Genomic DNA, 25,280 nt, shown 5'->3' with positions numbered 1-25,280 from the left:
GTGCATTTGGGGACTGTGTCTGCTCAGTTTCCTGTGACACTGCCCCTGTTAGACAAAAGTCAGAAAAACAAGACAAGTCTTTCTTCAGGTCTCCTGAGAGCCTGCCTAATTTTTCCAGCAGTTCAAAGAAGCACGCAAACATACAGAATGTATAAAGCAATCCAGGCTTTTAAAAGATGCAGAGCCAGAAGGTAGCAGTCTTGTTCCCTTCAAGAGCACTCCACATCTGAAAATGATTTTATCTCCTTCCCCTGCACTTTCTGTGTATGAAAGTTTTCCGGATTTATATATTATAGTCACATACATCTATAATCAATCTCATGCTGGTATCAGAAAGTTGGGTTACAGATTATGCATCATAGACTGCTTTAGCAAAGGAGTAGTTCTTCACTATTAGCAGTTCTTCACTATTAGCATCTCATTTTGCAATTTCTTGACAACACTCCAAATTGTCTGAGCCATGTATTGTGACTGCTGAGTTTGCACCAAAACTCTCAAACTCTTCCCTCTGAGGGAATGACCTCTTTCACCGCATGTCAGATGCTTTTTCTTAGGAAGGCATAGTTCATTACTTTCCATTAGATCAGTTCTTTCATTTCTCCTTTCGGCAACAGAGCTGTAGTCCTCTGCTGTTTTCTCCTCCTTTTCCTGGGACTCCAGGCACGGCCCGTGATATACCCTTTTTTACACTAAATGTTGTCCAGACTACAAGAACACTGAGCGCTGGGAGAGAAGGGAAGGTCCAGATTTAATCCCTGTGAACCTGCTTGGAAATGTTTTTTTCAGTACAATGTGGTGAGTGGATTTGAACCATTGTGTGTGTCTTCCACCACAGGGGCAGCTTTGTGAATTTTGCCACCCAGGCTTCTGAAGGATGGTTTAAAAACAGTGCTGTGAAGCTTCACAGGATGGCTCTAACAGCCTCAAGTACACCAACATTGTAAATCTTTATCATATGAACCTGCGTGACTCATACACAAGGAAAGACAGTTCTAGGACTTTGTAAATGTGGATGGTCCTAGCTGGAATAAGCATGTCTACCATGAGGCCACAGCACTGTAGGTACATTGGGGTGGTTAATAATACTCTTCTCTTTTGAATAGGCATTTTTGCTTTCTAATGGCATGGGTGGCCAAGTTTCTGAACAAAATACATGTCACTAGAGCCTCAAAATGGCAGTCATGCTAATAAGGCAGGTGCTGTTAAGACCACTCTATGGTCAGTATGATGAATGTGTGCTGTGCTGGCAGAATTAGCAGGAAAATGCTTGTACAAGGTACTGAATAGTGATAGTCCATGTAAAAAACAGTTTCCACAAGAAAAAATAGTTTTGTTAATGCACAACAAGTCCAGTCCTCCACATGAGAGAAAGAGCCACAAAGGACAACTAGTATTGCCTAGGAGTGACACCTCTGACAAGAGCAACACTTTTGGAGGTCAAAAACGGGATAGAAAAGGCATCTCCAAATGCTGCAGGCTGCATATGAATCTGAAGGAAGAAGCTTGTTGATGTTTCTGTATGAACATAGGAGGAGCACCCAGACACACTGGACAGAGGCCCAGTTCCATGCCTCATTGTCCTGGCTGGCCACCAAGCACCATAATGGGCAATTGAAATCAATGAACCACAGAGACTAAGAGAGAGCACACATGAGCACACTTTTGTGCTTGCATCAGCTTTCACTGATAAAAACGTAGCTGTTTTCACCCTTGCAATAACCTTGTTTAACTGAAGTGTAATCACGACTACCTTTAAGAACTATTGGTATCGATGATTATATTTAAAGGGTAACTGCAAAGCAGTATATCCTTCCAAGACGAATTCTCCTGTCCGTTCTGTATCTTACCACAGCACACAGCTTCGACATCTTAAAGGGAAGCAGAGATCTACAAAGCCTCCAAAAGCCTTGAGTCAGGCCAGCCCACATTTCCTCCTGGTTATGTAGCATTTTGAGGCTGGGTTCAGCCAATCTGAGCTGCTCTTCTCAGGCTTGGAGAGCTGATTGGGTCACTCTGGATGACCATCAGAGGACAAAAAAGATGCAGCTGCTTTCAAAGTGTAAGTGGTGCATGGAGGGCTTTGTACCTGCTATGTACATTATACACTATTGTTATTTATATTATTATACACTACGTAGCATGTACAGCTATGTGCAGCATGGCTCCTTCGTAGTCATGCTCGCCTATCACCCCAGCAGCCCTGTGAAGTAAGGGCAATACTGCCCTATCTTGTATCCTTGTTTGGGCAAAGCAAGGCACAGCGTAGAGCTTCATACCAAGCGCATTGGGCTAAGGCGGGAACTAACACATCTGCCCTTTAGCCACCCCACGCCAGTGGAGCTTTCACCTCTTGCATCTTTTCCCTTGATGTACGATCAAACACTATGTTGGTTGTATAATGCAGAGGCTGAGACCAGAAGTCAGGACACATCAGGTGCCATGCCAGGCTGCTTTTGAGAGATGTGCCATTTAGCAGGGTCCTGTGAGATAGCACATCTTCATCCACTGCACTGCTCTGCTGCCTTTCTTCTTCTAGGGACTCTGTGTGTCCCATCTGCTCATTGCAAGGGATTTCCCTCACAGTCACAAGCAGATTTCCTCTCATGCTCCTTCACGTTCCTCACCCTAGGAGGGAAACACACCTATGGGACTGTTGTAATGCCCAGTGTTTCAGAGAAAGCTATTTCAGGTCCTGTGGAGTTGATTACTGCCTCAAACCTTTGCTGCATGCAGGGTGGCATCTACGTGATGAAAGAGTGCAGGACCAAGCCTTCAAGCTGTTCGGCTTCAAAGCCTCCTTCAGAGAGTGGCAAAGGCCACAGTGTCTTCCAGTGTATGTCTAACAGCTCCCAATCCTGTCTTGCTCTACTACTTCTCCTGTTTCTCAACTATTTGATAATTGCAGCAAACTTTACCCAGAAATTGCCACCCATCTTACAGAAAGTGTTTACTTTGCTCCTGTCACAGTCACAAGGCTCCATCTTTACTACTCTCTCATGCACAGTCAGTGTAGTGTTGGTGTAGCAAGAAAAGAGAGTTGTCCCTTCTGCCTTGTGTAGGAGGTTTTCTCTGCTCCCACCTATGCTGCTCTGCAAAGGACAGCAGCAGCGCCAAAAAGCTCACTGCTCTTTCTGAGGGAGCACCAAGCAGATCTGACCAGGCAGAAAGTACACGTGCAAAAAAAAGGTTCATTTTCAAGGGGTACAACTAACACTGATTGTCAATATCTTCAAATCCAGCAATGTCTGCAGCTACACAGCAGAGAAAGCATCACTGTCTCCTACACAAGAGTCTGGGAAGGGCAAACTTTGTCTAATGAATTCAGTGACTTTGTCTAATGAATTCAGTGACTGCTTCTAACAGAGCTAACAGAAGCAGCGAACAGACACAGCAGTTCGCACAGCACTGTCTCAGCTCTGCCTAGAACTTCTGGGGTCCTTGTTGGACAGTGTGGTCTGCTGACCCCTGTGGTATGAGGGAACTAGAGGGTGACTCTGCTAACGGGTAAGAGGAGCAGGGCAAGGGCAACTGCAGGAGGCCTTTAGCTCTTCTGAGAGAAGCTCCAGCACTTATCACCCACTCTAGCTGGGTGTAGCTGCTGCTAACGAGCTGTCTAGGTTGCCCCTTATTAGAGGGAGCTGGGGCTTTTGATCCAGGTGGCCCTTGACTGGGGGGAGAGGGGAGGAGTCAAGTACTCAGCGGCAGGGAGAGGTCTATATAAGTGCCAGGCCTGGAGAACAGCTCCCAGAGCACAGTGAACAGAGGCAGCAGTTTGTGCAATTAGATGCAAGAGGACATCTTTCTTTTTTTCCAGTCCCAGTAGTGCCCACTTTCACAAACATGGTTATAACTCACCACAAAGCGCAGCTGCCTGTAGCTGTTGGAACTGCTGCATCAGCTGTGTCAGAAGCTTCAACCCACACAGAGCCTTTGACAGCAGATGCTGCTCTACAGGTCTCAGGCTGCAGGGAGTGCTTGGAGCCTCTCCAGAAGGCCTGGACTGATAGTCATCCCTCCTGCAAGAGGTGGGCTGCTGTTGACAATTTGTGTCATCAAGTCAAGGAGGTGTGGGTTGAAATCAGTAGACTGCAAAGCATCCGAGAAAGTGAGCAGGAGATAGACAGGGCATTCTTGGAGACCATACTGCTCTGAGAGTCCCAATCCCCTGCAGCTGAGGAGTTGCTGGAAGGCTTCGTGCAGAGTGAAATAGCACAGCATAGCACTATAGAAGAAGGCTGGAACCTAGTTGCTTCTCAAAGAAGAAGAAGAAGAGGAAGAAGAGGCCCCTACTCTTCCTGTAGACTTGCACTTACAATTGAAGAACTGGTTTAATAACCTCCAGGATGAGAAGGACCCAGACCTGACTTCAAGGGAAGCAACTGGGCTGTCAGACCCTGTGCCTTCTGTGAACACTTGGAAGAGGTGACAAATGGTTGTTGTGGGTGACTCCATGCTGCAGGGGACAGAGGTACCTATCTGCCGACCAGATCCCTCCTGTAGAGAGATTTGCTGCCTGTGGGGGGCGAGGATGCAAGATGTGTCTGAAAGGCTGCTGAGGCTTGTCCACTCATCAGACTACTACCCTCTGCTGCTCTTTCATGTGGGTGCTAATGATATCAAGAGCAAGCTGGAAACAATCAAACAAGACCTCAGGGCTTTGGGCATGGCGGTCAAGGGTCTGGAAGCCCAGGTGGTCTTATCCTTGGTCCTGCCAATTAGGAGGAGGGATGGGAAGAGGAGTAGAAAAATTTTTCAAATTAGCAACTGGCTGCACCGGTGGTGTTGGAAACAGGGTTTTGCTTTCTGTGATCTTGGGACATTGTTTAAAGATCAGCAACTGGTGGGGAGAGATGGGATTCACCTCACTAAGCGGGGCACATGTGTCTTTGGGAACAGGTTCCCCAACCTGGTAAAAAGGGTTTTAAACGAGGTAGGAAGGGTGAAGGGGAGAATTTTAGAGAGAGGGTGTTCAATAAAACACAGTTCGGGCTGGGGGGCCTCCACCAGGTGCATGCAGCAGGGGATGTGCAACAAGACATGGCTATGTGGGACCCCCGTACACCCTTCCTGAGAAATCTGCATGTACGACTACTTCTCTGAAATGCCTGTACAGAGATGCACACATCATGGGGAATAAACAAGAGGAAAAGGAGATCTGTGCGCAGTCGCAGGGCCATGATCTCACTGCAGTCACAGAGATATGATAGGATAGCTCACATGACTGGAATGCTGTCATGCATGGCTACGTGCTTTTCAAGAAAGACAGGAGAGGAAGGCAAGGTGATGGAGTTACTCCTTATGCAGGAGAGCAACTGGAATGCATTGAGCTCTGCCTAGGGATGGAGGAGGAGGCAGTCGAGAGCTTAAGGGTGAAGATCGAAGGGCAGGTTAATACAGAGGACACTGTTGTGGGTGTCTACTACAGGCCACCTGATCAGGATGAGGAGGTCAATGAGACCTTCTACAGACAGCTGGAAATAGCCTCACATTCACAGGCCCTGGTTCTCCTGGGGGGCCTCAACCACCCTGATATCTGCCTGAAGGACAATACAGAGCTCAGTACTGGGTCCCATCCTGTTCAACTTATTCATCAATGGCATGGATGAGGGGAAAGAGTGCCTCCTCAGCAAGTTTGCTGATGCTACCAAACTAGGAGCAGTGGCTGATACATGAGAGGGCTGTGCTGCCATTCAGAGAGACCTGGACAAGCTGGAGAGCTGGGTGGAGAAGAACCTCCTGAGGTTCAACAAGGGCAAGTGCAGAGTTCTGCACCTAGGTAAAAATAACCCTAGGCACCAGTACAAGCTTGGGGCTGACCTTCTGGAGAGCAGCTCTGCAGAGAAGGAGCTGGGAGTGCTGGTGGATGACAAACGGACCATGAGCCAGCAATGTGCCCATGTGGCCAAGAAAGCCAATGGTATCCTTGGGTGCATTAGGAAGAGTGTTGCCAGCAGGTCAAAGCAGGTGATCCTGCCCCTCTACTCAGCCCTGAGGAGGCCTCATCTTGAGTACTGTGTGCAGTTCTGGGAGAGAGTCCAGCGTTGGGCTACGAAGATGATCAGAGGGCTGGAACATTTGCCCTGTGAGGAACGGCTGTGAGAACTGGGCCTCTTTAGCTTGGGGAAGGAGGGATCTTATCAATGTGTGTAACGTCCCTCCTGAAGGGAGGGTGTCAAGGGGATGGGGCTAAATTCTTTTCAGTGGTGCTGTGCGACAGGGCAAGAGGCAGTGGGCACAAACTGAACCACAGACAGTTCTGCCTGAACATGAGGAGGAATTTCTTCACTGTGAGAGTGACAGAGCACTGGAAGAGGTTGTCCAGGAAGTTTGTGGAGTCTCCTTCTGTGCAGATACTCAAAGCCCACCTGGATGCAACCCTGTCTAATGTGTTGTAGGTGACCGTGCTTGACCGGGGGGTTGGACTAGAAGATCTCCAGAGGTCCCTTCCAACCTTCCCAATTCTATGATTCTCACTCATATTGTGTTGTCTTCCTCACTTGCAACATCTTGGACAGTTCCCTGCTGTAGTATTAGGAAGATTGACAGGAGATGAAAGGAGGAATTTGTGCTTCTCACTAGCTTAGTAAAGAAACAAATTGGTAATAGCATGTATCACCTGGTCCATGTTCCCCCTTTTTTCCTTAACAGTCTCTGAGCTGTGGCCTGGACCTTGTTTTCTGTTGTTTCATCTGAGAAATGAGTTACTTTCTCCCTTTTTAGGCAATGACCTCTTGGGTATTGGGGTATGGGAATATGAGCCCTGAGAGCAAAGGTGATAGTTTAGACTCAAACTTGCAAATCATCCTTACATCCTCCTACTTTTCCTCCTTAGGCCACACAGACATGGACACTGCCTTCAAAGTACATAGCCTCCAGCCTCTCAGCTGGACTCTGGGCTGAAAAAGTTGGTCCATATACTTTTTCTAAATACAGTGCATAATTTTCTAACTTAAAGAGATCAGAAAATGTTGCTTTAACTATCCACACTAAAGACTTTGCAAGAGTACCAAAGAAAGGATGCAGTGAATTGCCAGGACCAAGGACCTACAGAATATAGGTCTGAGAAAACAGAGAGCTTAGTATAAGTCTGCATGAAACTTTTGGACAAACCTTCCACAACACGAAAGCACTTTAGAAATTTGAGTCAGCTTAGCTCAATTGTTTGTTTTTCAGAACATTTTTTTTCCAAAAGCTTTCTTTGTACTATATGGGCATTTTTAATATTTAAAAGTACATCTACCTTCTTTATTTCTAAATAAATGTTTTTAAATAGAACTCATTCGGCATGCCTTGTTGAACCTGAATTTTTGCATTATCATTTTATTTAACTAAAAATAAACTTTTTTTGAAATGTAAAGGAACTCTCCAAGACTTTTCCCCTCCATTCCTTTTTCTGTTTCCTCATTCCCTCTTTGTTCTGGTTGGTTGGAACGGAAAGTCCTTTCACCTTTCCTCTGTGGAGATAAAATATCACCTTCTCTCCTGCAGCTGCTTATGTTGACTGTACTTTATCAAGGAGCAGGAAAAAGGGAAGGGAAAACTATCAGAGAAAGGTTTTCCTCTCACCAGTCCAGTCCAGGATCTGCTAGCAACTTACACAAAGCTAATGCCAGCAAGGGCTTAAATATTTCCAGCAAATGTGTAAATACTGAACCCATCGGAAGCTACAAGTGGAGGATCACATTCACTACACTACTCAGGCAGAGATAATTCAGCAGGAAGGGGATATTCCCTCTGTCAACTACAGCAAGTAGAAGAGGCAGCTCGTTAACAGAGACCATGGAAGGTAGGGAGAACCCAACCCCTCCCAAACCTGGTGCTTTCAGTTTGATTCAAACAGATCTTGCAATTCTAGAAAGCTGAAGGCATAACAGCTTCATGGAGTTGTAAGGAGCATGATTGCTACCTATCTTCAGTAATGCCATGCAACAGGACAAGAGGCAACGGGCACAAACTGAAACACAGGAAGTTTTCCACTGAACAGGAAGAATTTCTTCACTGTGAGAGTGACAGAGCACTGGAACAGGTTGCCCAGAGAGGTTGTGGAGTCTCCTTCTTGGAGATATTCAAAACCTCCCGGATGCAACCCTGTCTAACATGTTCTAGGTGACCTTGCTTAAGCAGGGAGGATAGACTAGATGATCTCCAGAAGTACCTTCCAACCGCAACCATTCTGCGATTCTGTGAGCTGTGGTCAGAGGACATACAGAATTAAATAAATGGTAAGGGATTTTACAGAAGACTAGCTGTATGAACAAGGTCATTTGTCTTAGGCAAAGAAGTAGCTGCAGGAGAAGGTATTTATCTCTTTACATCCCTCTTCTTTCCACAAGGCAAAGCTTTTCTCTTATGTAAATGAACATGGGTAGTTGCTGACAAACATTTATAAACATCACATGCGTGGCTAGGACAAAAAGAAATCCCATGAGCAGTCTTCAGGTCACTCAGCAAAAGACATCAGAGATAGAGGGTTCTGCCCTCTGCACGGTACAGCGTAACCAGCAGCTGATTACGGTAACCCTGGGTGTCTTCACAGCTCACTTCAGCCAGATGTGTGGCAGCAGCTTCTGGCCCCAGATAACGAATACAGGGATTGTCCTGACTGACCCCTCTTCAGTTCCCCATGGCTAATCTGTGTTTCAGTGGAGGAGGCTGACATAAAGGAAAATATCATGAATACATTACAGGGTGTGAAGCAGCAGGAATACCTGATAAAATAGCCATTCTTCAGTGAAAGAATCCAAATTATTTACCTTTAAAAGGGGTGACTGACTACCTTTAGACCAACTACAGGCAAATTCACTAGGATTAGACAGTTCTCATGACTCAGGTTTTCTCTTATCTCACAGCTATTTGACCATTACGGAGCAAATAATGAGAGTCTGCAGAAACAAATTTCAGAACACATTGGAAAGAGAAAAAAAAATGTTCTGTAGGCAGTAGAAGAGGGGTTGAAAGTGCACTGCCTGTAACATATAATTTTGTGTGTATATTGAGGTGGGATTATTCAAACTAAAACCTCCTTGAAAAGTTACTTTGATCTCTCGAAATGCTGTTGGATTCCTTTCCAAGTCTTTGGTTCTTACAGAGTAATATGGTATTATAAAAAACTGTGTGAAACTCAGGGATTTAAAAAAAAAAAAAAAAAAAAAAAAAAAAAAAAAAAAAAAAACTCCCATCAGGAAGCCAGTTATTCTACACTGTTCTCAAATTCTATGAGTAGCTAGCTCTTTTGCAGTGATTTCCATCCGTAGATCTGCAAGAATCTCAGAATCAGTAAGGCTGGAAGGGGCCTCCGGAGATCATCTAATCCAGCCTCCCAAAGATTTCCTGGTGCTGGTTCCACTGAGGCTTGAACCCAAGACCTTCAGCATGTAAAGCAGATGTGATAACCACTACACGATATCTATAAGGATAAGATCCTCTGCTCAGCTGTGTGGCATTCCTCTTTGCCAGCTTAATGAATGCAGTGCAACACCTTCAGAATGAAAGACAGTTGCAAGAGTTTACTAAACTGCCATATACAGGACAGCTAGCTCCTTATAAATGACTGGCCTTCCGTCCCAGGCGTCATCAGGAGCTCTTCCCAGTAAGAAGCAAATTGTCGTAACCTAAGCTGCCCCACTAGTGTCTGCGTACTGCGATGAGGCCACCAAAAATGTCCTGTAGAGTTTAATTATGTGCTAGTGAGCAGCAGCAAACAGCAAGTTTCCTGTTGACTTTTAAATTCTCCCCACAAGACATAAGTTGCATGAGTTTATATGTTCTCTGTGCAACAATCTTCTTATTCATTAAGCAAATTTTCCCTGATAATTACTTCCAGTAATTATGGTAATATATAGGGACATGGATATAAAAAGAAGATAATGTGATACCAGCTTCCTATATACTTAGAGTTTCACTTGCCAGATAGATGAAGAGGTAAAACAAAAATCCCACAAAGACAACAGAGGACACTGGCCATCAACTATAACGAGCACCACACAATTAACACAGGTACACAGCTATGTGATGTGAAAATGCAAGCTACCCAGGTGGAAGACATGAGCAATTTAAATTCTCTTTAACTACATTTGCTTCTATTTTTTTCTGCAAAATCAAATCAAGGTTTGAAGCTTCAACAAAGAGGATTTAATCAGCTTGTTCATCCAGGGTAAGGAGTAAGTTGAAGTAATGATACCAGATTGAAAAGGTCTCTTTAGTTGCCTAGCATTTTTGTGCCAAATATAGATACCACATGTCACGTTTCCAACCCAGGTGATCCCAAAGTGATCTTCTTCTGCAATACGTTTTTCAGTTTGGGAAGGCAGCAGCTAAGTAGACAGCCAGCTGAGAAAAAGAAAAGTAATTTCAGATGATTCCAGTGAGAAATTGTCTATCTAAATTACATTTCTTCAAAAGAGAATGTCTATTGAGAGAAGACGCAGTGTTGGAAAGTAAAGAAAAAAGAAATTTGTAGAGCATTTCTGATTTTGAAAAAAAACCCACCTACACTTATTTTAACAGCTAGAAACAAAACCCCATTTATTTTCATTTTCTTCCCCAAAAGAAAATAAATAAAAGCGAAATGCTTGACAAAAAGCTCTCAGAGAAGAAGAAAAAGATTACATCAAAATGTTTACTAGGAGAGAGAGTGAAATCTCCAGGCTGTCCCTTTGATAATCTAGCAGCAGCCCACTTCTCGATGGCAGAGAGGAGCACAACAGCCAAGCAAGAGGCAGAAGGTTGTTCCTGGCAGACTAACACACAATGAAGGACTCGCTATTTGTGAACCAGCTCCGAAGGATATTGGAAGCTGTCTATCCACTCAATTGTCTCGAGATTTCCAAAGATCTCAGGTACTTTACTGCTCCATCCTTGCACTTCCCACAGCCTGTATACAAACTCCAGAGAGTCGGCTGCTGCTGAGATTCGTAACAGATGTAGGCGCTATAAAGGAAATAAAAGATTACTGAAGTTGGTTTGTGGAGGCACTCTGACCCTGACATTGGTAGCACAAAAGGTCAAATCTGTTCTCTGCTTTTTCCAAAGCAGAAGGGGGATGGGGAGTGTGTGTTTAAATTTCAATAAATGAATAAATAAAGCTGGTTTTAAAATGTTCACAAAGACTTCATTTGATATTCAAATCCAAATTCAGAGTCTTCCCAGGCTGTTACAAAATGAAGCTGCAATTATCACATCTCCTCTTGAACTAGTATGAGACAATTACACTGTCACAACACTCTCCAGGTTTCATAGCTTCCCTTTAATACATTGATCTTTCTGGTTTGTTGTGCTTGAAATTTAGGGTCAAAGTTCTGCCTTTGCACAAGAGTTAATGGTTGATTCCCAGCCAGTATAAACTGATTCGAGTTTTCATGTAGTTCCATCAACTGACTGCCACAGAAGAGCTGACCCTGACCTTTTACAGCTGGACTTCATGAGCCAGCAATGTGCCCTTGTAGCCAAGAAGGCCAATGGTATCCTGGGGTGCATTAGGAAGGGTGTTGCCAGCAGGTCGAGGGACCTGCCACTCTACTCAGCCCTGGTGAGGCCACATCTGGAGCACTGCATCCAGTTCTAAAGAGAGACATGGAACTCCTGGAGAGAGTCCAGCAGAGGGCTACAAAGATGATTAGAGGGCTAGAGCATTTCTCTTATGAAAAGAGACTGAGAGCTGTCTTTCTAGAAATAAGGTGTGACAACTGTTGTGTAGAAAGTACCACAAAACAAGATGGCTAATGCCACATAAAAAGAGTCAGAAATCGTTCTCTGTAAACAAATCTAGCAACAGTAAAAAAAATAAAATAAAATAAAATAAAAAAAGAAAAAAAGAAAGAACAATTCTTTTCTGAATAGTTTCTCTATACATTATGTGTGGTGAAGGCACCTATAACATTAATATGGTTTGTTCAGGTGATTCCCTGGAAAAAGTCTAAAACCAGGAAACAATGCAGTTACTTCTGAATCCTTCAGGCATATGAGAACTGCAAGACCAAGGCAGACGCATTGTCTTGTCCTGTGCTCCATGGAATGCTAGAGGGTGAAGAGCAGTGTGAGAGCCACATGGCCAGCTCCAGGAGTTGTCTCTTTACTTCACATCTGTTAGCTCAAGTGAAGTGCACAGAGTGGGGCCTGAAGGCTGCGTTCACTCATTCTGTTTACAACCTGCTCCCTCCACTCTCTTTCCCAAAGGCCTCAGAAAAGAGGTGAGATGACTGCAGTGCTGACAGGAGAGGAAAAGGCCACAACAGGCCTCCTTTGCAACTGCAAGAGGGTGCAAGGCTAGCACAAACTGAAAAAGTGGACACACTTCAGCTGAATAATGGTTTATGCTCCAGAACAAAGGGTTTTACAGATATTGCTATGCCTTTATCATGATGTGGGAGCTGGCTATAGCTCAGCATCAAAAACATGCAAGTTTTTTGAGTAAAGTCTTTGGTCTTGATTCACCAGCAGAGATCCTATACCATGCCACACCTAAACAGCAAGTCTGAACTTTACAGCAAGAGGTGGCACAAGGTGAGTTGTTACCTCTGGAGACTGAAAGCTTTCACTTCTCCCCAGGCTTTTCTGAGTGTCCCACCTGGACCTTTCAGCAACAGATCTGTCAAACTGTGTAACCACCATTTGGAGGAGAGGAATCACACTGTCAACAGAGAGAAAACAGGGCTGGCTGGCTGGCTAGTGAGTCATGGACATAAGGCCTCAGGAGACAGGCTGTTCTGCTATTAGGAGATTAAAGTTTAGGGAAAACATGCTTTACACATCAGGCAAAATTTAATTCCTTAAATTTACTGATGGCTCTTGAGAGCTGTCTGCCTTGACTCAGTTAAAGTTACTGGACAGAAGAAAAATATATGACCAGAGGTACTCTCTGTTCACATTTCACTCTGTAAAGATTATTAAATTTCTTCACATTAAGATCCACTTGTGGGTTTTGTATTATTCAGACATATTTGACCAGAGTTACTTGGTATACTTGTTGTAATGATCTTTCATTGCAACATCTTCAATTCTTGTAGATTTTTTTTTTCTTGTTTTATATTACATGTCCTGGTATAGGTCTCGCTCTAGTTCTGTGCAGCTATCAACAGACATTCCTGCCCTGAAGGGCCTCCAGCCTAGATGGACAAACTAGATGGATCCTTCTTGACTAGGGGGTTGGACCACATGATCTCCCAAGGTTCCTTCATACTCCAACTGTTCTATCATTTTGTGATTTGGTGAAAGCTCCTTTCACTCAGAGTGTGTTCCCAGCACTGAGACAGTTTAGCATTTGAAGAACCCAAGGCCCAAAGTGAAACAAGAAGAAAGGGAAACAAAGAGACTGCTGGGATTAGCAGGCGCCTAAATGCTGTTCAGGCTTTCCTGCTCACAGTCCTTCTCCTTCTCCCTTTTGGACACCCGCACTAACAGCCTTTCTCACAGGTTTTAAGGATGTGGCAGAGTGTACCAACCATCTGAGTGCCCCTGCTGACAAGATTTTCTTCCAGCCATCATTCTGACTTATCCAATCTGCTGAGTAAATACAAAACTCTGCTTTGCACTATGGAAAGTCTGCCTCATGCACTGCAAGGTTCCAGAACAGAAAACCGAAACTAAGGTACCCCTCTCTCCTCATCTCGTTTTTAACTCCTTTGAAAGACCAAGTCTTCTGTTAACTCAGTTTGCTGACGTGCATAGAAAGGTGTGCTGCAGTTTGAAGGTAGATACAGTTGGAAGAATGAGCACAGGTGCCTCTGCTGCCCCACCGGTAATCTTACCTAGTGGTGCAACTCACCTGGCTTAGGATCCATTCAGCTTCGCCCTGAGGGCCTCACAAGTCCAATAGTTGCTTGATGCAGAAAGTTTGGTTTAACAGACTGTTCTTGGGTTATGTAGCAAGCAAACCATATTTACCTCCTGACACCTGACATGATCATGGTGTTACCTGTTTCACCTTGCATAAGCCACTACTAGGCAGATTCTATCCTTTGCAGAGAGTGAGAGGGTTGGACCTATTCATTACAGTGATGTATTCAGATTCTGTGGTGATAAGAACACATGGGGGGATGGTCAGGTAAGCTTTTTCCAGAGGGTACAAGCCTATGCCTGCCTCCTCTCACTTGGAGAGAAGCAGGTATTGCCTGCAACTTGGCTATGGTGAGTGCTGACATGGAAAAATAGCCTATATGACTTTTAATTATCTTGAACTTGCTCCTAGGGTTGCAAATTCCCCATGCTCTCCTACCAAAACAAGAACTTAGCCAATGGCTCACATACAAACTGTAAAATCAACTCTGATCCGGACATGATCCAAAACTTCTGAGGCATGACACCTTTTCACTTCCCTCCACTGAAGGAGAGAGGGTTGACACTTCTGACCCTTGGTGTCGAAACCTCCTGCTGCCCAACTATTTCTCATTTGTTTCTAACTAAAAGACTCCTCTACTGTGCTCTGCCATGGAAACTGTGAAGACTACAACTCTATCTCAATGGCCTCTTCAAATGGAAAGGAGGTTAGGTGAAGTAGGAGGACAGGTGTTCTACCATATTTGTGTTAAAGTCTTGACTGCAGCATAGACACTTCGGAACTCATTTGGTCTTGCCAGACTGAATCTTCCCACTAGAAAACAGGCCAATCAGAAGGCTCATGTGCTCGTATTTTAACAGAGTATTCACTGAGAAAGCAATGACTGATCCCTCCAGTCCAAAGAACCTAAAAAAAATCTGCTGTGTTCCTCACAGCCCCAGGAAAGAAATTCATGTGCTGCCCTCTTTTAAACCTACAGTTTCAGCACAATGGGAGGGAGTACTCTATTTACAAATCTATGGTATCAGGAATATCAAGATTACTGATCTCATTAAGATTTTATAAAGTATGAACACCTTGAAGCATGAGCTGTCATAAGAAACTCGGCATTTACCACCTTCTAGGTAGCACAGGAGCAGCAGAAAGACGCAAAACAGGACTCAGAAGCCAATGAGAGTCACAGTCAGAAGAAATCAGAGTTGACAACACTGCAGATATCCAAATCTACCTTGACATCCATAGGATGTGATATAGACCCTGTCACACCAGGGAGAAGTTCAACATGCCAGGGTCTGTGTCAGGGTCCTGAGAGCCTTGCTTTTCTGATCACCTCTCATCTTCACCCCTGCCCAGGCCCAGGCCCTATTTCAGCCCAGCCTTGGACTATCAGTCCCTACCCCGTGACACCATAGTGGTGCTAATCTCCTCCCTGATCGTTGTCCTGCCCCTGCCCAGCCATGGGCCCTGCTGACCCTGACCCCAAACCACAGGTTACTCCCCAGTCCAGCCTCAGCCCAGCCCCAGCCTCAAGGAGGTACCTGATATGTTGGGCTGGGGCTGCCCCGCTCTGTCATAGGGTAATAGGACAGGCCTTGGATGCAAGACCCTGCCACACCAGCACAGGAAGTCCCTGCAGCTACTGGCCCCTGGGAGCTCCCAGCCCTTGGGGTATCGCACTGGTCTGTGTGCTCTCTGGCTTGTATAATTCCTGTACCAATGGTCAAGTTAATTTGCCAGGGCAGGACTCACACAATCTAAACTCTGCTCTAACTCAGCTTCTGGGTAGCGTGTGACGTGTTCCTGCACTCCCACAAGAGAGAAATGGCCTAGTTTCTGCTCCAAAACACTCCAAGCTTTGCCACTGGAAAAAGACAGGCATGATTATTACTATCTTTCTCTTCTGGAGCAGCTAAAAGAATCTTCTCCTACTCCTGCAGCTGTGAATTACTGCGTTGGATAGTGGGGAGGAGGAGGTGGGGGTGAGATGTAATTCTGAAGTCTTCCCAGTTCCATCTGCTAAGTGGAGGAAAGCAGAGTACTGCCAGGCAGCTTTTATGGACCGTCTGTCCGGGAGGGTACTATGAGAGCGCTGGGCACCAGTCTGTAGCTGAGCAACTAGTGGGCAAGGCAGACAGAGCAGAGGCACCAGGAGAGCTGATAGACCTAGAGCTCTCGCAGGCAGTCTGAAGATATATAAGCAGCCTCTTCCTGCTCAGGGTATGGTACTCTACTCGCATCCCACCTCTCCTTTCTCATCAATGGCTTTAGCTGCAGAAAGGACAGAAATAAACCAGAGGTTCCCAAGAGTCAGCCCAAGGGGCATCTTGTTTTCCAGGTGTTACAGGCCTAGCATTGACTATTTCTGCAGGCTGTCTTTCAAATGCCCAAATGGCCCTTAAACACTCTACTTCTCCCAGGGGCCAGGGGAGACCAGAATCTGCTAAGTGCATCATACTATTCCCAGCATGTTTTTCTACACATACTTATTTGTACTCCTTCGGGTTGAAAAGTAACATGTCTTTCAGTCTCCAAAATGGGATTAGTCAAGGGTATTGTGGACTGCCATCATCAGGTGAACTCTTGGTCTTAGTCTGCAGATAAGCCTCTCACTAAGGCAGAAGATGATCTCATCCTCTTCCAGGATATCCAGAACTTGTTCTATACTAAAAGAGTGGCCCACATCCCACAGGAACAAATTTTTCAGGTAATCTCTCCAAAGGATTCAAGAAGGTATTTACAGAGCTGGAAACCCAGCTCCGGCTATTCCCATCCAGTACCTTACCTAACATCTCTTGACCAAAATCACGATGGGGAAAGCATAGGAAGAGAAGAAGATATTATTCTCTCCAACAGCTTTGATTTCTCTTCTAACATGACAAAATTATACTTTCAATAGAGCACTAACACCCCACAGGTGACCAAGGTCAACCAAAATTTCAATTTTAAAAAGTGATCTGTTATTTAAATAACCTGTTACTTGAATGACCCACAGTCATTTGTTACTTATATTAAAAAATAAAATGAAACATATGTGACTTTAATTTTCATTTGAGGTTTAATCAAACCCCTAACTTTGCCAAGAGCACAAAGTTGACTTTTATAAATCAGAGATTTTAATTAAGTTATTAGTAGCTGCCCATACAATTCTTTTAAAGTTTGGTAACAGAATTCTGCCTCATAGCTTTGGAAAAGCAAGACATAAAATGGCCTAAATCACCCCTCAGAATGGTCCTAAAAAGAACCTACTAAGCATTCCTCCAGAAGGATTTCAGGAAGATGACAGAATAATCTGCATAATGAAAAAGATAATGAAATTAGCAGATCAGAATGGATGCGTCTCAATTTTACAAAAAAAAAGGCCACGTTATAGGATGCAGAGTCACCAGATAGTGTCATGTCTCCAGTCATAATCCCTAATATCATTTATCCTGTTCGTAACCAACCATAAATTGGAAATTATTTTGTCCCCCATCTTCTCTCCAATTCTGAGGTAGAAAGCAGAGGACTCAACACTGCACCTCGCAATGCCTGTCCCAAGGGAAGGACTGGGCACAGAAGTATGTCACTCTTTACTTTGACCTGGTTTTGCAGGCCAGATATCCCATACCAGAGCTTCACTGGCCTCATCGTCGGGGCTAGATTTCCAAGAAGCTCCCAACTTTCTCCCTTTCCTCTCCTCCTGAAAATCAGCAACTGATGGAGAGAGATGGGATCCACATCACTAAGAGGGGCATGTGTGTTTTTCACAACAGATTGGCCAGACTGGTAAAGACGATTTAAAATTAGGAAGGATGGGGGAAGGAGAGAAATTTAAAGAGAGGGTACCCAGCAAATCATGGCTCAGGTCAAGATACCTCCAGCAGGTGCATGCAGCCATGGAAGTGCAATGAGACATGGCTATGGTGGATCCTCTTGCACTCCTCTCAGGAAATCTGCGTGCACAATTACATCTCTGAAGTGCCTGTACACCAATGCACGTAGCAAGGGGAATAAACAGGAGGAACTGGAGATCTGTGTGCAGTTGCAGGGCCATGATGGGATAGCTCACATGACTGGAATGAGGCCTTCTACAGACAGCTGGAAATAGCCTCACATCCACAGGCCCTGATTCTCATGGGGGGCCTCAACCACTCTGATATCTGCCTGAAGGACAACATAGCTAGGCACAAACAGTCCAAGACGCTCCTGCAGAGAAACAATGGTAACTTTGTGATACAAATGGTGGAAGAGCCGATGACGAGGGACATCTTGTTGAATCTTATACTAACGAACCAAGAAGGACTGTTTGGAGACATGAAAAGTAAGAGCAGCCTTGGCTGCAGTGACCATGAGATGGTGGAGTTTAGGATCTCGCATGGAGGAAGTGAGGCAATAAGCAGGATTGCAATCCTAGACTTCAGGAGAGCAAACTTTGGACTCTTCAGGAACCTACTTGCGGAAATCCCATAGGTTAAGGCCCTAGAAGGAAGGAGAGTCCAGGAGAGCTGGCTAATATTTAAGCATCACTTCCTCCAAGCTCAAGAATGCTGCATCCCAAGGAGAAAGAAATCCATCAATGGTGCCAAGAGACCTCCATGGATGATAAAGGTGCTCCTGGCCAAACTCAGACAGAAGAAGAAAGTACACAGACTGTGGAAGAGGAGACAGGCTGCTTGGGAGGAATGTAGGAATGTTGTCAGAGTATGCAGGGATGCGGTGAGGAAGGCTAAGGCCCATTTAGAATTAAGTCTGGCAAAGGATGTCAAGGACAACAAGAAGAGCTTCTTCAAATACATTGGTAGCAAGAGGAAGTCTAGCAAAAATGACTTCCTTTCTGCATCACTGTTCCAACACATGTACAGAAGACTAAATCTTGGGTGCACATCCACAGCCTGTGACACCTGAATGCCCTGTGATCCACACAACACATAATCTACTGAGAATGTGAAAACTGAGGTCACTTCCCATTATGACGCCCTAGCAAGAGTGAGCTCTTCAACAAACTCTACAAGTTAGAAAGCTTGATCATTCATCTCTGTAGTCAGAAATATTTCATTTTGACCTCTTTTTTTTCATACTGGTTTTGGTGAGACTTTTGCAACCAGTTGCTGTAGCACCTGATCTGGATTACCTCTGAGGGCTTTTCTATTTGTTACAGAGGGGGTTCCTTTATTGTCAGGAATTTACAGCTCCATTTTTGGGGCAGTCATTGAATGCAGCACCAAGCAGATATATTTGTTGGATCTGGACTAATGCCTTTGGCATCATGACTAAAAACTGCATGAGATTAAGACATAAGGAAAATCTCTTAAATTCCCTACCAGGCGCTTTCACAGAGGGCAATCCAAGTGTGTCTGTTCCAGCTCATAACAAAGAACAATTAACCTCAGGCTCTCTCACAGGCAGCAGGCTGGTTTCATAATTTGCCCAGATCACCTTTTCACATTCTGCCCTCAGACATACACGACCCAGCCCCCTGTGAAGCTGTCAGGAACATATCAAAAGAGCAGAAGTAACGCTATGGTTAGTGATTCCACTTAAGTTGATTGGAGCAGATGAGAGATGTTGACTATATTGCAGATCCCCAAAGAACTGCCCCTCTATGGCTATGGGCAGAAAGCATTGGCCATAACTAGTATGATCTGCAATACCAGGTAGTATAGTAAGTTTTTTCTGGACATTGGTGCACCTATGGTATGCTTTTGCGCCAATTCAGTAGGTCTATTCTCCTTTTCCTGTCTCACTGCAAAGCCACAGGAGGCTAAGCTAAAACCAGCTGTCTCCAGGCTAGAATCAGCATTTCTGGGCATACCAAATTTCCTCAGAGGCTGGCAAAGGCTGCTGCAGGAAATCAGAAAGCTGCAGCAGCAGCAACAGACAGGCAATGCTACCTTTTTCAGACAGAAAGAGAAGGAGCAGGAAATGAGTGATAGCAGTGGGAAAACTGTGGGGTGGTAAAGAGTTCCTCAGTCTTCCTCCATTCCAAAACTAGGGAAACAAAAAATGAAAGTTGTTGAGAAATATTCTGAAACAGGGAGAAGGCATGATGCCTTCTTTTTTGTCATAACTCTTCTTTATGAAAAACTAAAAATACCCTCTAAACTATTTTGTAAGATATGTAAAGGATTTAAATCCCAGCTCCCACTAAGCTCTCAGACTAATAATTTTAACATGCTGCTTAGGCCATTGCTTAAATGACATCTCCAGTCAAAAGGTATGGCTAGCATCTTTATTACAATGATGTTCTTCAAGCTATTAATAGATGCCGGCGAGACAGTGCATGTAGTAAAGGAAAACCATTAGAAGCTGAGAAAATACTGCCATTTTTATTCAGTGTCAAAATTAATAGGAATTATAAAATTAGACTTGTGAATAATTCAGGTTATTCCTAATATAACATGACCATTTTTAGCCATCTGTAAGAAGAGATGGCTGCAGTTTAGTTTGAAAACTTTAATTAAAAAAAAAACTTTACATTCTTGCAGTGTGTGCAAAAAGCATCCTTTATTGAAACAGAGTGGAAACCCATCTTTACAATGAGCCAGTACCACATGTGCATGAAAACCTGGGCCTACACCAAAATGCAAAATATAAAATTATTGTTTCTCTTGGGCTTGATTTCACACTAGAAAATGCCTGTCATGGCCCATAAAGGAGAGGACAAGATGGGAAAGGTCTTTCAGTGGGCAAACTAAGAGTTTCAGTTGGAAATAAATCTGCCCAGGCCTTCTAGGCAGGAGAGGCTGAGTATTTACAGGGACAGGAAGGGCAAGCAACAGCAGCCAGAGACATGAGTTTGAAAAGCCTGAAAAAAGCCCAGAGACTGGCATGAGCAATCTGAAGACAGCACCAATGCCTGATGTAAACCTCAGCTGCTCAGAAGATGTTTCAGAAGCTGCTCCTGAGAATCTTTGGGAGTAGTGGGTGATGGAAACCTACAGGAGGTGAAAGCTTTGGCCACTGTAGCACTCCTGTGCCTGTGAGTCAGTGCTTAATGTTATATTGACTTGGGAACCACCATACTCATTCAGGAATTTAGCTGAATTCTTCTGTCTCTCAAACTTGGAGAAACAATTTCAGAGATGTAGGAAGAAAAATACCAGTCCCTGATGGAGATGTGCAAAGCCAGAATGAGGATTTGAGCCAGAGGGTACACTGAGAAGGCCGAATGAGGCTGATAGCTGCTAATAAGGTGGTGCTTTCCGTAGCACTCCAGATTAATTCTATGCTGGGATTTGGTATGAAGCTGCCAAGGTGCTCAGCTAAACCTGGCATCTTTACAGACTACATAATTCATGGACAGCACCAGTTTATTCACCATGGCTCAGAGAACTAAGTGATTACTCTTCATTTAAAGGAAGTAGCTCTCTAAATTGCATAATCTCCTTGTGGCTTCCAGACTGACAAAAGGATGTGTTAGGAGATGAAAACTGGGCCACTCTTTCTCCACAATCATGTCTTGCTTTCACTTTCTCAATGAGATTCAGCCCACTAAAACAGACACCAAAAGGGATGTGCAAGGAGGCAGAGGCCCTGATTCCCTAAGGAGATAAGGACTTAGCTGCCTGTCTGTCTTACAACAGCTGACCATTTTCCCAGCCATGGGGTATGCTACTTGAAAATAAACGGATTGGTAGAAGAGAGGTTTGCAAATTAGAGACCCCACTGACAGAAAGGCAGAGGCATAATTACAACAATTATTTTTCCACAACCTGGCCTTCAGCCTATGAGCAGTTGCCAGTCAGCCGGCACACACAGCACCACAATCTGTCCTGATCTGCCACCGCCCCAACCAGATGGAAACCTCATTCCCGCTTCTCAGTAAAAACACTGTCTATCACAGCGGAGCAGCAGACCGGATGTCTCAAGAGTTAGTTACTTAGCAAGAACAGAAGGATATATAGCAAGCTAGAAAATAAGAATCAGGATCCTGAGCGTGCCAAGAGGATCTCCAGCCTCTCACTGTTCAGGCATTTGGCTGACTGTGTTTGAGTTCAGCTCTGACCTAGCACAGCCATGTAACCTGGGACTGCTAGAAAAGTGCTAGAGCTGTGTGAGAGCTGGGTGCCTCATCTGGGACCTTCATTCATGCACCCTCTGTCCATCAGCTTGGGAGTTGCACTGGTCCTTACCTGAGTTACGCTGTAGGTATGCTTGTGTCTATCTGCCTTGCTGACTCTGATGTTGCCTCGCTGCTGGTCTTCTTGGCTTGAACCTTGGACCGTCTCACCTGCCCTACTATCCTTCAGGTGCTGCCAGTGAGGCTACTGCCCTTGCCTGTGCTGTGGTCATGCTCAGCACCTGACTTCCCTCATGAGGCAGCCCTGCTCTTGCTGAATTTTGGACAGCAGAGAGAAAGAATCATGCTGAAAATGTCACCTCTTCAGAAAGAAAAACACATGTTCTTCTTCTCCAAGCTGATTTATAAATTTTTTTCAGTTCCCCAATGAATTGCTGTAATTTATGAAAGCTGGACATAGTGTCTCATACCCTCCTTACTTCTGGATCCCTGATTGTGACAACATTTCCCTGAAGCACACTAGTCTTTTGTGTTTACTTTGTAGGAAATGTTCTCGTTAGAAAACTGAACATAGATGACAGTAGAGAATACAAAAAAAAAAAAAATGCTTTTGTGAGGCATCCAGTTGAAATTACAGTTGTTTGTAGACCTGTGGAACTCCTTGCTGAAGGATACTATCAGAACAAAAAGTTGACAAAGGACAAATGGACAGGTATTTGCATAAGATACACTGGGGTTTTCCAAACGGAGAACCTATGAAAAGTTCAGGGAATTTCCTCAGCTAAAAACAGCAGAAACATGAAGAATCCTCAAAGGAAGTACCAGACATATTTCTCTGTTCTGATTCTCCCTTCAGCATTTGCTTTTGTACACTGCTAGAGATGGGCTGCTTGGCTCTAGCCAAGGTCCTTGGGTCCGTGGGCTGAGCCAGCACTGGTATCCTTGTGTACTTATATTGTTACGTTTTGATTTGCAACAGAAAAATTGAATTTGTCTGCAGACTGTAGAAACATCTAGCAAACTAATTCCATTACCCCCCCCCAAAAAAAAAACAAAAAGAACAAAACATTTTTGTACTGAAGCTGTTTTCCAGCCTAAAAAATCTGACCATTTCTAACAGCTTCAAGACATGCTTCAGCAAATGGCACCCAGAGCTGAGCAACTGTGATCAAACTGCTTGTCTTTCAACTTTCCTTCAGGATTAAAAAATATATAAATTAAAGTATTAGTCAAGGTTAAATTATAGAAATTGTTATAGGATTTCCCCCCTCCCCTCCAGGGAAGTGAGTAACTCATCTTAATCTGAAGAGCCTGCAAAAATTATAACCGAGGACTGGACTGCAGGATACTTGTCCATCACTGATTCTCCCTTGTCACTTGGCAAACTGATTGGCCATGGCAGGCCTGATATAGGACCAAGTCTCCCAAACCATTGCTTCATTCTATCCATCAATGTGGTAAAGACTTGGACTTAACAGCACTATACATCTTCAAAGAAATAAGAATCTAGCCTTGAATTTTGATGTAATTTCTCGTATCCACCCATTTAGATTCATCTCTAATGTACCCACTCACTGCAGTTTGTGAGTAACGTAGTTACCACAGAACTATTTGGGATGTTCTGATTTGGCTTCATCATACCTCTCCTTGGCAGCAGACATTCAATCATGGCAGGTCACCCTCAAGAATTTCCTATATCACATAGGGGCTGGTCCTGGACAAGGTACCAGTTCCCAAGCTGAATGACTTAACCCAGCAGAGCTATCACTGCTGCTTCCCAAAGGCATGGCACTGACACTGGTCAGCACATGGAAAACCAGTGTTTTCCTTTGCCTCTTTTTTGTCAGTGACCCAGTTTTGCTCCTCCCATTGGCTCCAAATAGTAGTAGTGTCCTTTTCTGGAAGGTAATGACCACATGCAGCGAGAAGCTGCAGGTCAGAGAGAGTCACAAATCCAGCTTCCCCAGGAACAAGAGAAAATAACACGACAAGCAGCTAAACTCATCCCTCATCCCTTGTCACTAGACCCAGAAATATACATGTGCATCAGAGCCCCGGCATTTCTCTGGTCCTGCTGGGTCTGTAACTGTTAGAGGGGGAGAGATAGGTTTAATAGGTCATTTTCTGTTTGAGCTTGCTACAGTTGAGAACAAGGCCTCTGCCTCAACCCTGCCAGCTCTGTCCTGTTACACAACATCTCTATTTCTGGACCTTCTTCAAGGTCACTTGAAAATCGGGCTGGAAAAGAGATACTGTCACGGCATCTCCTTCATCTGCGCAACACCCCCCTCATTCTCCTCCCCAAAATCTGTTCTGCTTTGCTGACTGCAGACAGCAAAGAACACAGCACCCAGCCTAGCTTCAGCTGGCACTGTGATTTCAGTCGTGGTAACGTACCATGAGGATTAGTTCCCTGAAGGAAGCAGCTACCTCGACAAAGCAAGATTAAATGATTCAAGGTAGTAAGTTTACAAAGCAGAATTTAAAGGCCTAAGAGTTTAATGCCTCTAACCTTATAAGATTCCTAGTAGCAACTCTGCTTTGATAATACCACAAGTGCCCTCAAAGGAAAAAGGGTATGTGAGTGAAGGAAAACACTGTCGCAACCTCCATGCCACTGGGGGGAAAAACAAACAAATCATTCAAAATATTCCCAAAATGCAGGGCTAAAAGCCAACTCCAGCTGCATCTCTTGTAAGGCTGTAGAGAGAGTCTCTCTCTACTGCAGATTCAGACATTTTTACTGTGTCCTGGGGGACAGCTTTCTAACAGATGGCTCTTGTTTAGTTACTGTGCAGATGCATTTGTGCATGAAGGATAGAGCAGCACAGAAGAATTACCCATACTAAAAATTGGTATTACTCACTGGCACTCGGCTAGCTGGAGGAGCTCACTTTCCACATTTAGCTTTCAGAAAAATATAGGGGTGTGGAGTGTGTGTGTGTGTGTGTGTGAGAGAGAGAGAGAGAGATGTGTTTGTGCATATACCTGTGCATAGATACATACACGCATGCATAGATACATACAATTCTTTATATTCCCCTTGTTGGCTTTGTATCTATTGGAGTCTTCACTTCTGTAACGTAGATAAGAAGACCAGCACCTAGCTGTTAACCTAGTAAACAACTGACTGTGCCACTGCTGTTGGCAACACGGTTTTGGTACTATAATCATGGGACACTGTTTGAAGATCAGCAACTGATAAGGAGAGATGGGATTCATCTCACTAAGCAGGGCACGTGTGTCTTTGCCAACAAGTTTGCCAGCCTGGTAAAGAGGGCTTTAAACTAGAGAGGGGTTTGGGGGCCTCCAGCAGGTGCATGCAGCTAGGACGTGCATGTGAGACATGGCTATGGAGGATACCATTGCATCCATCCTGGGAAATCTGCGTGCACAATTACATCTCTGAAGTGCCTGTACAACAATGCATGTGGCAAGGGGAACAAACAGGGGGAACTGGAGATCTGTGTGCAGTCGCAGGGCCATGATCTCATTGCAGTCACAGAG

The sequence above is a fragment of the Rhea pennata genome, chromosome Z (assembly GCF_028389875.1).
Source record: "Rhea pennata isolate bPtePen1 chromosome Z, bPtePen1.pri, whole genome shotgun sequence".
Taxonomy (NCBI): domain Eukaryota; kingdom Metazoa; phylum Chordata; class Aves; order Rheiformes; family Rheidae; genus Rhea; species Rhea pennata.
The sequence above is the reverse complement of the archived record's forward strand: the minus strand, read 5'-3'. Positions refer to the sequence as shown.